At 48.5% G+C, this 13,177-nt stretch overlaps 1 protein-coding gene across 21 annotated transcripts in view; it reads right to left on the reverse strand.

Moving 5' to 3' along the window:
- Positions 1-13,177, reverse strand: part of IKZF1 (IKAROS family zinc finger 1) — a 96,376-nt gene that overhangs the window by 36,101 nt on the left and 47,098 nt on the right. The gene's annotated exons all lie outside the window — the stretch shown is intronic.

A 13,177-nucleotide genomic window follows, 5' to 3' on the forward strand; every position in this document is an offset into this window, starting at 1 on the left:
TTTTCTAGGTCAGAGTTTCCCAGACTGTTCCTATTTCTTAAGACTTTAACAGACATTATATGTGGGTTTGTGTGTGTGTACATGTGCACACACACACACAAACACAAGTTTCTCTCCAAGAGTCAAATCCCAGAGACTATCCCAGTAAGTGGACGGTGCAGCTGCGCCATTAAACTTGTTGGATGAACTACGAATTAGCAGAGCAAACCCTCCAAGATGTCCTCCAGGGATCAGACCTATTCAACTTGTGCATCCCAAACTTATTTGAGTCTGGATCCCTGTTCCCCCATGAAAATCGTAAAACATTGGGATAATGGATGTGTAGCTCTTTCTTGAAGCGAGTGGCCTAATTATTAAAATATCCATAGGCAGGTTCATGGCCTGCAAACAGTCTACAGTGTGATGACAACTTCACACTAGTCTTTGCTAGTCTTGTCTTCCTGGGGCTCTAACCCCTTATGTTAACTTTTCTACCTCAGTGGTTCTGTGTTATGTGGCTACCACGATCTCAGATAGTGGGGGCAAAAAGATGAGCTCCACTGTTTTAAAATGGGACTATTAAAATTTGCAATATCGTTTAAAACTATCTAATTAAATGGCATCGTACTGAGAGAGATAATGCTGATATGACACTTGAATATGCCTTTATTTGAAAGTTAACTTCCTAATAGATATACAGGACCTGTATATCCTAACAGATATACAGGGCCTAGCTCAATCACGTTTTTTATGTCTTTTGATGACTCTGGCAGGGTGCAAGGGTTTCATGTTTACATGGTAAGCTGAAGAGTAAAGCAGCTACATGATCCGAAGTCAATGAAATATGTCGAAAACTGGTCTCACCATTTGAAAGTGTTGCCTTGCATAGGTCTTGGGTAATCAAAGTATAAGCCTTGAAATACACAATTTCATCAGAGGGCTTTCCATTTCATACGTTACCATTCAATAGAGATCATCTTATGAACATTTTTAGACAAATGTTCATTTTTCAAGAAAGTCAGTTCTTGGTCTAATATAATTCAAATGAACTTTGACATTCTTCTCCTTAAATATTGGATTCCCTAAAAACTACAAAATGCTTGGAAAGCAGAATATAGCTGTAGGTACAAAGTTGTTCTACTACTCAATGGAAAAATTGAATTGACAAGAATTCCCTCTTGCTTGCATACCATATCTGTTCAGGTACTCACTGAATTCTGAGATCAGTGAAAGAAGTACAGGTTATTTCATATGGACAGGTAATTATCCACAAGGGGAAAATGTAAAAACTCACTGGAGGTTATTCTATTAAATACCCTATCTCATGGCAGGCATCACTCTTCAGGAGCTTTATAAACGCCCTCTTCATAAACTCCCTTTAACCTTCCTTACTGTTCTATGAGGCAGGTGCTATCACCAGTGTACAAGGGAGGAAAGTGGTGCCCAAAGAAAGTTGTAAAGTTTTCCTCATGGTGATTGGCATGTAGATAGGCAATTCTATGATCATATCTAATTAACACATTGTAATCGGTATTCAAAGCTCACATTCTCCCCCTTCAACCGTCCTTGGGCAAAATAAGGGCCTTGGGGAAGCTGGGTTTACACTTTTGTGATGCTTAAGAGGCGCTAAGCATTTTATCAGTTACTGCAGAGGCACACACATCCACACTTAAGTGTGAAGACATGCATGCATGCTCACACACAAACGGGAGTTACAGGGCACTTACCAACAGAGTCTCCAAACAGTGAAACAATTATTGACTGTGGGCTTGGAATCAGCGGTCACTAAGGCGTCCCTAGCTCTGTCCCCATGCGTGGACACCCTGCATCCCTGGTCCCACATCTGGGAAGTGGACGGAACAAGGATGCAGAAGAGGTGGGCACACACGGCAGTCATCCAGGGTTCTCCCAGGTCCATGAGCTGGGCGGCTGCTGTGGCTGCACGGTTGGCCATGGTCACACTTAGTTCCTGGCGAGCTTTAATAATCGACCATACCAGCATCCTTCTCACTCATTTGGGGAGCTATTTTGCAGGGGCATAGTCATTTAATCAAAGGACAGGCTTGCATTTAAGTCTAAGGCCCACTGGTTACGTTTGACCCCCTTACCACTGTGGAAGCAGGGGAAGTTTCCACTCAGTGATGAACTCTTGGCCTTGCCTTCATTTCCTTAGTAATTCCAGGTCTTCGTTTTATAAAAAGGTGCAGGTAACACGACATGTTATATATTTCCCCAAAATTTCATGAAATGGATTCTTCTACTAAAGAGCAGATTTAGCTCATTTGGTAGGGATTTTTGTTTCCAACACTGGCACCTTTTCCTATGAAGTGCTGACCACTACAGCCAACCATGCTAATCTTTTAGATTCTGAATCCCATTCAGATTGCCAAATTGAACATTATGGAAACAAAAGCTAAACGCCTGCTAACTGCCCACAAATGACCCTGTCCAGTTTGCATCCAGTTGTCCACAGCATTATCAGCTTCCCCTGGCTGTGACACTTTAGGGAGAGGCTAAAATCTATCTGAGCTTTTCAAAGTGACAGGAAGGAGGCCTGTTCCGGTTTTCCATCCAAGAAGGGCAGGGACAATTTTTTTTCTGGGGAGAGTAAACACATTTAGATTGGGATTTAGGAGAATTTGGAATTATGCTGGAGGTTTACTCTTTTGCCTATTCTGGAAATCCCATTAACCTGGCCGTCACAGTCAGGTCATTAGTGCCGCGATGACTTGCTCAAGTATGGTTTGCAGGGACCTTTACAACATCTACAGATCTAGTGTTTATGGAATGTCCTAGTCATACCACCAAGTGACCCAAGCTAGTGAGAGAGTCCCCAACCTGGGTGGGAGAAGGAAAGACCAAAGAGGGCCAGGGACCCTGCCAAGCTAAGCATCACGGACCAAGCTCTGGATTGAGTACCGGTTAGACTCTGAATAGGTAGCAAATCCATTGTCTCTGCACACTGTTCCTCATCCAGACATTTTTGCACTGATAAATTTGTTCTCATACCATCCCGTAAGTTAGGGTGCTCTGGGTTTTATTAGAGGAAGAGAAGCCCGCTAACGTCTACGGAGTGCTAACTCGTGAAATCAACTGCTGTTCTCCTCCCACAGAAGAGGAAACCCAAATACAAATGAAAGTCTCAAGCCAGCACGTTGAGCTGGGAGGTGCCTTGGGGTGTGAGCTCTCACACCTGAGCTGGTGACTCCAAAGCAGCTCCGACTGCCACACGCCCAGGCCCCTTTCCCCTCCCGAAGGAACGCTGCAGACCTTGCTCCCACCTCTCTCCTCCACCCTTCTTTTCACACTTCAAGTGTACATGTGTGTACTCACAGTAAATTATTCATCCTGTATGGCCCCTGTGGTGGTTTGGAGCTGTATCCACCCCAGAAAAACACGCTCTTAAAGCGAATCCATTCCTGTGGGTGTGAGCCCACCGTAAGCAGGACCTTTTGAAGAGGCTACTTCAGTTGAGGTGTGGGTCAACTCCATCAGGGTGGCTCCTAATCCTACTATGGAGTCCTTCATAAGCAGAATGAAATTCAGATAGATAGAGAGAAAGCCATAGGGGGAGCAGCCAGAAGCCGAAAGTCAAACCAGAACCTGGAGAGAAAGGAGAGGCCAGGAGAGGCCACCATGTGCACTGCCAGGTGACACAGGAGCCCAGGACCGAGGATCACTGGACCCCAGGCAGCCAGCCCAGACTACCAGTCTTTGGGAAGAAAGTATTGCCTTGATGAGGCCTTGATTTAACTCGACTTGGACGACTTCTAGCCTCACAATCATGAGCCAATAAAATCCCATTTTTTAAGCTGACCCATTGCATAGGATATGCTTGAGCAGCCAAAGAAACTAAAACAGTGCCAGCAGCATATCTTGTACCTAATGAGTACTGAGAAGGAAAGCAGAAACGTGCCCTGGCCTGCCAACTCAGCTCAGTCCAGGTCCTGAGCCCTTCCTCATGCCACAATCGAAATGGGCACCTCCAACCCCAAGTTCGGCACCTTCGCCTGGTCCAGCTCTCCTTCATTCCTATGTGTGCTGATGGTGCTACTATTAATATCTTAAATCCGTAAGTTCCAGACCACTTTGGTTCCCCCTTCACTCCTCACCTTCCACAACCAATGTATCTCCAAGCCCTTTTGAGACTTCCCTCCAGCAGTTTTCCAATCACATCCCACCCAGCACCTCCGTGAAATCCCTGCCGTCCCATGACCAAGGCTGCCCCAGCCTGCACCCACCTCCTGCTGGTACCTCCTGCCCATGACCCAGCAGGTGGACTTGTCCGTGGGGCATCAATGAGGCCTCTGCATTCAGGATCATCTTTCAATCTATCCTGCAGGTTGCCCTAACACCAGTTATCCTTAATGCCACTTTCATGGGGTCATGTCTACCCCCAAACTTTCTATGACTCTGCATTGTTTCGGTGGGACAAAAATCTCAAGTATCGCATCAAAATCCTCTACCACGGGCCGGCAAGGACAACGCCTCTCTCAGCAGGGATACCATTCGGATGATCAAATGGATGGAACCTATGGAAAAATGTTGAACCCCCATAAACTGTATCTCATTTGTAAATACCTTCCAGTTTTCTGTTAGTTTTGCACAGACCATTTCATAACTAGCCCTCAACCACAACATGAGTGTATGCTCTAGGCTGAGCAAATCTGTGCCCTGTAAAGATGTCCAGCTAGTCTGCCCTCCTCAAAGTTTGTTTACCCCTTGCTCAGATGGGCAAGCTTCCCCTCCCACTGCAGAAATGTATACCCTGCGGGGCCTGCTCCCCTACCCAGGAACAGGAGCTTCTCTCTCAGCTCTTACAACCTTTGCTCTCTATATTCCAGACTCTTTGGGATATATGCTCAGTTCTGGAACTTCATGTACATCTTGAGTCCAATTCTGTGCTAAAAGAGGCTCTGACTTTTCTTGACATTTCCCCTGCCCTTCCAATTCTTCCTGTTTATGCTCCTGAACGAGGCTGAGAGCCTCACCAGAGGCTCCTTACAGGGCTGTTGAGTTAATAAACTTTTTGATATTACCTTCCGAAGCTACCCATAATCACTGAACATTTTCAGATATCCATTTTTTCATGAAATGAAAACTTGTCAAGTAGGTGGCAGGAAGCATTTCATTTCTGATGTAGGTAACGAGTGGCAAGGAACGTGGTGCATTTAGATAACTAGGAATGGGGAAAGCCGTTCCTGCCCGCCTTATCCTTCAGTGTTAGGTTGACTCCTGCTTCCTACACTGAGCCCTCGCGAGTGGCTGTTCTGCTTGAGTGGGTGCTCTGGCTTCTCTGGGCTGTGTCACAGTACGTAGTAGCTGCCGATGAACGAGAACATCTGTCAGTCAGCAGGTGACAACGGCAGCCCTCAGTTAGGGGAAGCTGCTGAATCACGAAGTTGCTGTGGGCTTCAGGGTCAGAGCACAGGATTCGAAATCTGCCTTGAAACGACCAGTTGTGCGAATTTAGTCAAGCGTCAACTACTCTGATCCTTAGTTTCCTTATCCACGGAATGGGAGTGATCATAGCTCCTTTGTCAGGCTGGTGCGAACACTCATGAGAGTGCTTACAAGGCACCCAGGCCTTAGTAGCTATATTTCCTAAAGGAAAATACCTAACTAGGGGTCAACAAATACTACAGTGTCCATCGCACTGGCAACATCCAACTAGCCACGTTTCTCAGATGAGAAAAACAGTAGGGATGGTGCCAAACACCTCCCGATGCATGTGAAAAGTAAAGGAGAATGCCCTAAGGGAATTGACGTCGGCATCTCGGACCTTGAGTGTATGCGGTCTCCACTTGAACCCCGAAGGCCGCTGGTCAGGGCCACCTCCACTGTGGACGGGCTGAGTTGACCCACTTAAAGCTTCACTTGTTCTGACATGGCTCAGGGTAACTCTCAGGTCACGGGGCAATCTGGGTTGCTTCAAACGGAGCATCAGCATTGACGGACAAGGTAGACTCTGCTTGACTTCAAACTACAGCGATCAGACCTGCCTCCTAGAGCACTCAGTGTAACCCACAATGCCTGCTGACCGGAAGAGGAGGATCACCCAGTTTCTGACCATATTTCTCTTGATGTGACAGGCACCTGTCCTGTTCCTGTTCATGTTTTGGTGAAACACTTTTAATTTTTCCTAGTGAAGTCATTTGAATAGAAAAAGCTCCAATGGATAAACCTAAGATTTAGAAAGGGAGAAATGGGTCAGCAGAGATGTTCTTCTACAGAGCACAAAAAACAACTAAGGATCGGTTTCTAAAATTATGTTCTACTTATGAACTTTTATCTTTTAGATCATTGTTTTGATGCCACTTGCCATCCTCCCAGATACCAAGGTTGAAGTGTTCCCTCATTCATCTCGGTCTACGCCTGGGCCCCAGATTACCACAATTTGGAGGCAAACATTCAACAGGTGAGAGAACAGGCTTAGGAATATTCCCTGAGTTTTACATCCTACTTGCTTTTAACTTTTGTGAGGAATCACCTTTTTAATAAAAATAATATTTGCTTATTCTTAAGGTGTCGAGTATAGAGAAGGATCAAGATGAAATTCTTAAAAATCCCCTCCAACTCCTATAATCTAAAGAGGACAATGTGAAAAGGAGAAAATGGGAAAACAATAAAAAGAGAGTGGAGGAGCTTAATTCATGCTTCATAAAAAGAGAAGGAAAGGGAATAATTTGGGGCAAGGAATAAAATCTGGAGAAAATTAAGCTGACTGGAGAAATAATTATAAGACTAGAAAGGTGGCTGACATACTTTACGGATTTAAGAGAAAACTTAAATTTTATTTTATTTTTCCATCCCAAATATTATTCCAATGAGGGACATTTATTCTGGATCACACTGACCAAAATGATAAGGGAAGTAAAGCCAAGTAAATACACTGTTGAGCATGTGGTGAGTATGAAGAGTCTTCTCCTTGCCATTTCTAGGCGCAGAGAGAACAGATATTCTTCCAGAGGCCAGCGAACGGCTGTGTTCACTTGCAAATATTTAGAGGAACGGGAAGGAGGGCCCAGGGCAAGGATGCGGGTCCCCCAGCTCAGGAAGCCCTCAACGTCCCTCTGTAGGGGCCACCAAGCGGGCACATTTTATCACCTGGTTTGGCCTGTGCTCCAGTCGCTCTAACTGAACATGTTTCAGATATGGTTTTCCCTGATAGCAAGTTCTTGCTGAAGCAACAGGTTAAACAGCTACTGATCGTGGATATGGGAGCTTGGAAAAACAAAGGATTTAAAGGAAATATTTCGATTGTCAAACTCTGCCCAGGCTTTCTGAAATTTGGCTTCTGTATAAACATTTAACCCATGGATGAGGCTTGCCACGCACTGCTCTAGATTTAAAATGAGGGAACAGATGCCAAGAAAGAGACAGAAAAGGTAAGTCCAGTTCTATCACCTTCATCCTGAAGAGATCAGCTAAAGAGAGCGTCAGACAACGGACGCTCACGGGTCCTCTGCAGACAAAGCAAACGCTCATGTGCCATTCCCGCTAGTCGCCAAAGCTGGCACTGGGTCAAGCCCCAAAGATTCCAGAAGCCCAGGCTTCTTCAGGGAGACCAGAGATAAACTAATCTCCTCCAGGACACCCAGAGGGTGGACCCCCTGCCGTCCCTCCCTTCCAGAAGCTCAACGGGTCCCTGCTGGAATTCCAAGCAGAAGGTGACTCAGCAAACAGGAGGGGGCGGGGTCCATCCTGCCCTGGTCACTTGTCCTTGTGACACAGCCCAGAGAAGCAAGCAGCCCTGTCTGTTTTTGTCTTCTAAAAGGGTGCTGATCATTTAGGAAAGGGGGATTTATGCGCTTACTGTGCTGAAACGTGACTTTTATCACACCCCAGGTGGAGATACAGCTGGAATCCTTGGCCTTTCCCACTTCTTCTTGTGCTCCTCCCCAAAAAAGCATTTTTCTCAGGCCCCAGCTCAGCCAGCCAGCCTTGGGATAGGGAAGAGCAGTAAGTCCGTGACGACTCAACATGCGTGTGATGGAGTTCACTGAGCACGGAGGGGAGCCAGGACTGGGCTGGGAGCGGAGGCTGGGACCGTAGCAGGCAGACTGGGGGAAGGGATACGTCTGGTTTCGGGTGACAGTAAAGTATGTGTGTTTGAGTGCGTGTGTGGATGCAAATGACACAAATATTGGTCTTTCTGCACATGCACTTGAGTCAACTAGACTCTAAAAGCAGCAGCTGAACTTCATAATGGAATGGCCTTTACATCAGGAAGGACGGCAATCAGGTACACAGCCCTCGCCACAGGCTGTGAGCGCTGGAGAAGCTCCTCCATCACTCAGGGACACAGGCCAGTAGTACACTAGGGACTCTTCGTTCAGTGCCCAGAAGACCACGTGCAGATGCCAGGGTCAGACTTGTACCTCCGTGATAGTCAAAGGCCATGCTGAAGTTCATGGTGTCTCTGTTGCTATACTAGGAAGCACTCCCGCATAGGTTTCTGGGCAAGGAATGGTGACAGCGGTGGCATTCCCTACCCAGGTAATAAACTCATGGAGAGGCTGTGTGGAGCATAAGGCAATAGCCAGGGATGCTTCAAGCTCTTCAAGATCTCGTGTTAACTTACGGCTCCCCCAGGCAAAAGGAAACTCCAAAGACCGCAGTTGATCTTCCCTGAAGGACTCTTGAGTGCTTTCCCAACCGCTCTTCTTTTTTCCCTTCTCTCCACCCTTGCCATTCTTGTTCCTTCTCTCTTTCATTATTGCCTAACTTTTAGCACTCTGCTAATAAACACTACGTGGTATTTGTTCAATCCTCACAACGTGCTATTGAGATGTTACTATTTGCAGTGACTCTGGACCCCCAGAGAGGTGATATGGAGATGGACCTACACCACGTAGAAGTGGTCCCTGCCCCTCTAGCCCTAACAGCCCTGTGCCCACTCAGGGAGCTTGAGGAACTCACGAGACCTAGCTTTCCTGCCCCCTGATGCCATTCTCAGGAGGCCTTCTGAGAGCTTGGGGCCAACAATGCCACCACCGTTGGTGCTCAGTCAATGCTGGCAGCCCCCTTTCTCCTGACTGTGCCACCCAACCTTTGCCTGAGATTCATTCGCTACTCAGAAGGCCCCAGGTTCCTGGAATTTCTGTTAAAATCTCACATCTCTTGGGAATAACCTTCAAATACCACATCTTTTTTTTCCCTAGTAGACCTCAGCTGATTCCTAGGGTTAGAGCGTCTCAAAAAGTTCTGTTCTTCACATCAGCAGCATTTCTTTGAAATATGGGAGGCCCCTCCTTCCTTTGCCCTGTCTCTTTCTAGCGTTATGATTCAATGACCATTTACTGGGAAATGTGGAAATGACCTGTTTCAGTAATGTCCTCTTCCCACTTAAAAGATCCAATGAAGATTAACTATGAAATACCTAAGTCAGGGCTGCTTGGCTTAAACAGATGAGCTAATACCATGTGCCAAGCACTAAGGCAATGCTTTCTATACGTTAACTTTTTAAATTCTTAAAGCCGCCCTGTGAGGAATAGGTGATCCCATCCTCTTCTCAAAGGTGAGCACTAAGGCTCTGAGAGAGACCACGCCCTGCCCAAGGCCACTGGGTAAGACAGTCGAAAACAGGGTTTTGACCCCAAATTCAAGGAACTCCAAAGTCCGTGCTCTTACCTACCATCCTTCGTTTTTCTCCTTAGCTCATCTCTGGTCATTAAAACACAGGTATACATGCCAGAATTACGTGCCATGCTCTTTGGCAAGTCTCATTTGACTTGAATAACATAGTGGCTGGCTTAGAATTTTCAAGTGGGGAGGGATCTAATGGGTCTTCTTTATCTAACCTTCTTACCTTCCAACCTGTGCAGCTTAGGAGTTTGTGAAATCAATAAACCACTTTCCCAATTATTTGAGGCGTCATCTATACTTCACCAGAGCGGGCGGGAGAAGCGCCGTGGAGGTGCAAGAGGAACGGTCAAGAAAACGTGGGCTCTGATCCCAGGGACCCCATCCCCTCTGAGGGCTAGGAGAAGAACCCATGGACATGCAGGACCACGGTGAAACGCCCCTCCTGTCAGAGGAGACACAGCATCCTCTGTGAGCACCTCGGTCCTGAGGAAGATAGCTTCTTATCCCATGGCAGGAGGGGCAGGAGGCCGGGCTCTTCAGGAGAGGGTTCACGGGAGTGGAGCACCCAAGGAGGGCGACATTCAAAATGGAAGAGGGGCTGCCACCAGTGGAAATGATGAGACCACGGTGGGGCAGTGTGCTTGGTGGGGGGGGTCCCTCTGGCTGCTCAGGGAGGCTTGGAGCAAGTGGGGGTACAGAGGGAGAAGGGGGCAGACAGCTTGGGGCCAGATGCCCCAGGGCCCGAGTGCTGAAATGGCCTCCCGGGCCATGGGGAAGCCTCCAAGGAGGGTGTAATGGAGCCGTGAGGGAGAACTGGTTTCAGCTGGCTTCATCTCAGGGTGTAGAAGCCTTGGAGAAGGGAGAGACTGATGCAGAGAGAATTAGGGGTTATGGTGACACTGCTGTAAACAGAAAGAGGGAAGCTGGGAGCTGGGTGGTTTTGTGGGAAAGGAGGATCACGTGGCCGGTCCGGAGAAGCGGAGGTCTGAGGTGCCCTGGGCTCCCCAAGAAGAAAAGTGTACCCCCACTGCTGGCCCCAGCTGGCCCTTCTCCAGTCTCACATGTGATGACCTCACTGATGGGAAGATTATGTTTTTAGAGGAAAAGCAGCCTGCTGTTGCCAGACCTGAAGTTTCCAGAAGTCCCAACTTCTCCATTTTGTCCTCTTCCCCCTGCGCACAGTTTATCTTCCCTGTCCTCTCCACTTCCAGCTTCCCTCCTGGCTCCAAGAGGGAGCCCGGCCACCGCAATTATGGCATTGCAGCATGTGTGTCATATTGTAACTGGGTTTCCACATCCTCCCGGCTGTATTGTAAGAGCCCGAGAAGAGGAACAAGGGCGAATAATGAAATATAGGGATGCAGGAAAAGAGGAAGCAGCCGCCAGCTACCAGCCCAACCGAAATGTTAAGAATTATGGAGAAGTGACAGAAAGGGAAGCAAGCGTCAGGAATTGCACTTGGTGTGTGCAAAGCATGCGCGCACACACACACAGCTTTCCCTGCGTGCAAACCAAACTTGAAAAGGAGTGTGAACTCTGGGATGTCCGCCTCAGAGAGCGGGACTTTCACAATACCGCTCTGCAGTCTACGACCCCTAAACGGTACCCGATCCAGAAATTCCTCATAATTCTAGGAAGCCAGTCTATTATTTTTTTTCTCTTGAATTAAAAAAAAAACAACAAAAAAAATGTGCTTAAATTTCCCTTGCATTTATAATTAACAATTCAATTTTAGGGCTGAGGCCAAAAAATGGACTAATGGGACAGAAAGCATGATATATTCAGGTAGGTAATTTTAGGGACCTCCCCAAATTATCTTTATAACCAGTAGGAAATTTTGAGTGAACCTGTTTATTTTCTGGCATTTTCTGTTTGGGGAGATAGCCAGCATGAAAGGACTGAGTTGAGGGCATCACCTTTGCAGGAATTTGGAGGCTGCTTAGAAACAAATCGCAGGTGAGAGGCGGAGTGGTGGCCCGTCAGCTGAGGAGGGCTGCCACGCCACCCATCCCCTCCAGCAAGGTCCCTGAATTTAGACAGAGAGCTCCTGTATCAGAGCAGGTTCTCAAATTCATACCCATTTCCCTGCCTCCTGATTTTCCCAGAGAAACATCAGCTCCACCAAGAACGGTCTGTTTTGGTTTTTTAAAGGAAAACTACTGATTACCTACAAAAAAGTTTAAATTGTATTGGCAACTTCAAAGGGTGGTTTCTCTCAATGTATTTTCCCCCCATAACAAAATAGAATGTGCGCTAGAACTAAAACTAGAATCCAGGGGAAAATGTGGCCCCCACTTCAGCCTGTGTGCACAGCACGTTACCAAACCAAATCACCGCACGCACGGGTGCGCACGGTTTTAGGTGAAAGTCTCAGAGCCCAGGAAAAACCGCCAGGGCGGGGAGGCGTTTTCCTGGAGTTTCCACCTTCCTTCCCTGCCATCCCGGGCCCCCGCGGGGACAGCCGCTGCCCTGGCCGCTTCTGAAATCCGCCTCTACCCTGTCCTCCAGTTCTGATCACGCACGACGGCTCGCGGATCACAGGTATTTGGGCGTTTGGCCTCCTTCAGGCAGGGTGAAGGGGGCTCGGACAGCTCGGGCGTCTCCGCGGAGAATCGAGGCTGCTGTGAGGCTTCACCGCTGAAGCTGACCGCCAGTGGTCCAGAGGCCGGGGACACACGAGGGGGTCACGCCCCGCCGTCGACTCCACAGGCCCTGGCCCGCCCTGGGCCTCGTCCCGAGACGCCACCTGCAGCCTCCCTTGACGAAGGTTCTAGATGACATTCCGACGCCTGCCGCGTTGCTTCTGCCCCCAAATGACGCGCTGGACATGGAAGCACGGCCCTGGAAGGTACCCAAGGATGCCACCGAAAACCGCGGCCTCTCACATCTGTCTTCAGGGACAGATTTCAGTTGATTCCCCAAACACTTCCTCGGCGCCCGGGACGTGCTAACTCTCTGCACCAGACCCTGAGGATTCCGAGCCCACCAAAAGGGGAGACATGCTGGTAGCCAGAGGGCTGGCTGTCCTTTCCAAGGCTTGAACGATTTACTTTTAAAAGGCTTTACCCAATCGAGGGAAAGAGGAACAGAAATGCTGGCGAGGGTTACTGCAGACCAGTGACTCCAAGATGCCAGAGCTCTGTTACTCCTTGGGTTTTGGGAAGCTGGTCTCTCATCCCTGCACCTTGGTTTTTCTATTAAAGAATGTTAGTAGAGACCATTGCACTGGACGTAGTACCGCACCGCCCCCACCCTCGGCGACCCTCTCTCCATCCGCACGCAGCAGAGCCTAGGGCAGCTCACGGCAGCTCCACGGCTTGCCCGCCTTCTGCCCTGGGCTTCGGGGCTGCAGAAGGGGTAGCCTGACCAGCTGGGGACGTGCCCCCTCCACCAGCCAGGGGGGCACAGGAGCCCCTCCCCCGGCATTCCGCCTGGCTGCTCGGCCCCTGGCTGGAAGGCCAGGCAGCCCGGGTGCAACCGGCTCCCCGCATGGTTTCTCTCTTCTTTTTTCACTCTGCCCTGTTCCCTCACTCCTGTCTCAAGCCGACTCTCTGATCCCAGCAATCACCGTGTCAGGCTTGCTCCGGAGGAACCCAGGTTAAGAGGGACA

This window comes from Dasypus novemcinctus, chromosome 5 (assembly GCF_030445035.2).
Source record: "Dasypus novemcinctus isolate mDasNov1 chromosome 5, mDasNov1.1.hap2, whole genome shotgun sequence".
NCBI classification, from domain to species: domain Eukaryota; kingdom Metazoa; phylum Chordata; class Mammalia; order Cingulata; family Dasypodidae; genus Dasypus; species Dasypus novemcinctus.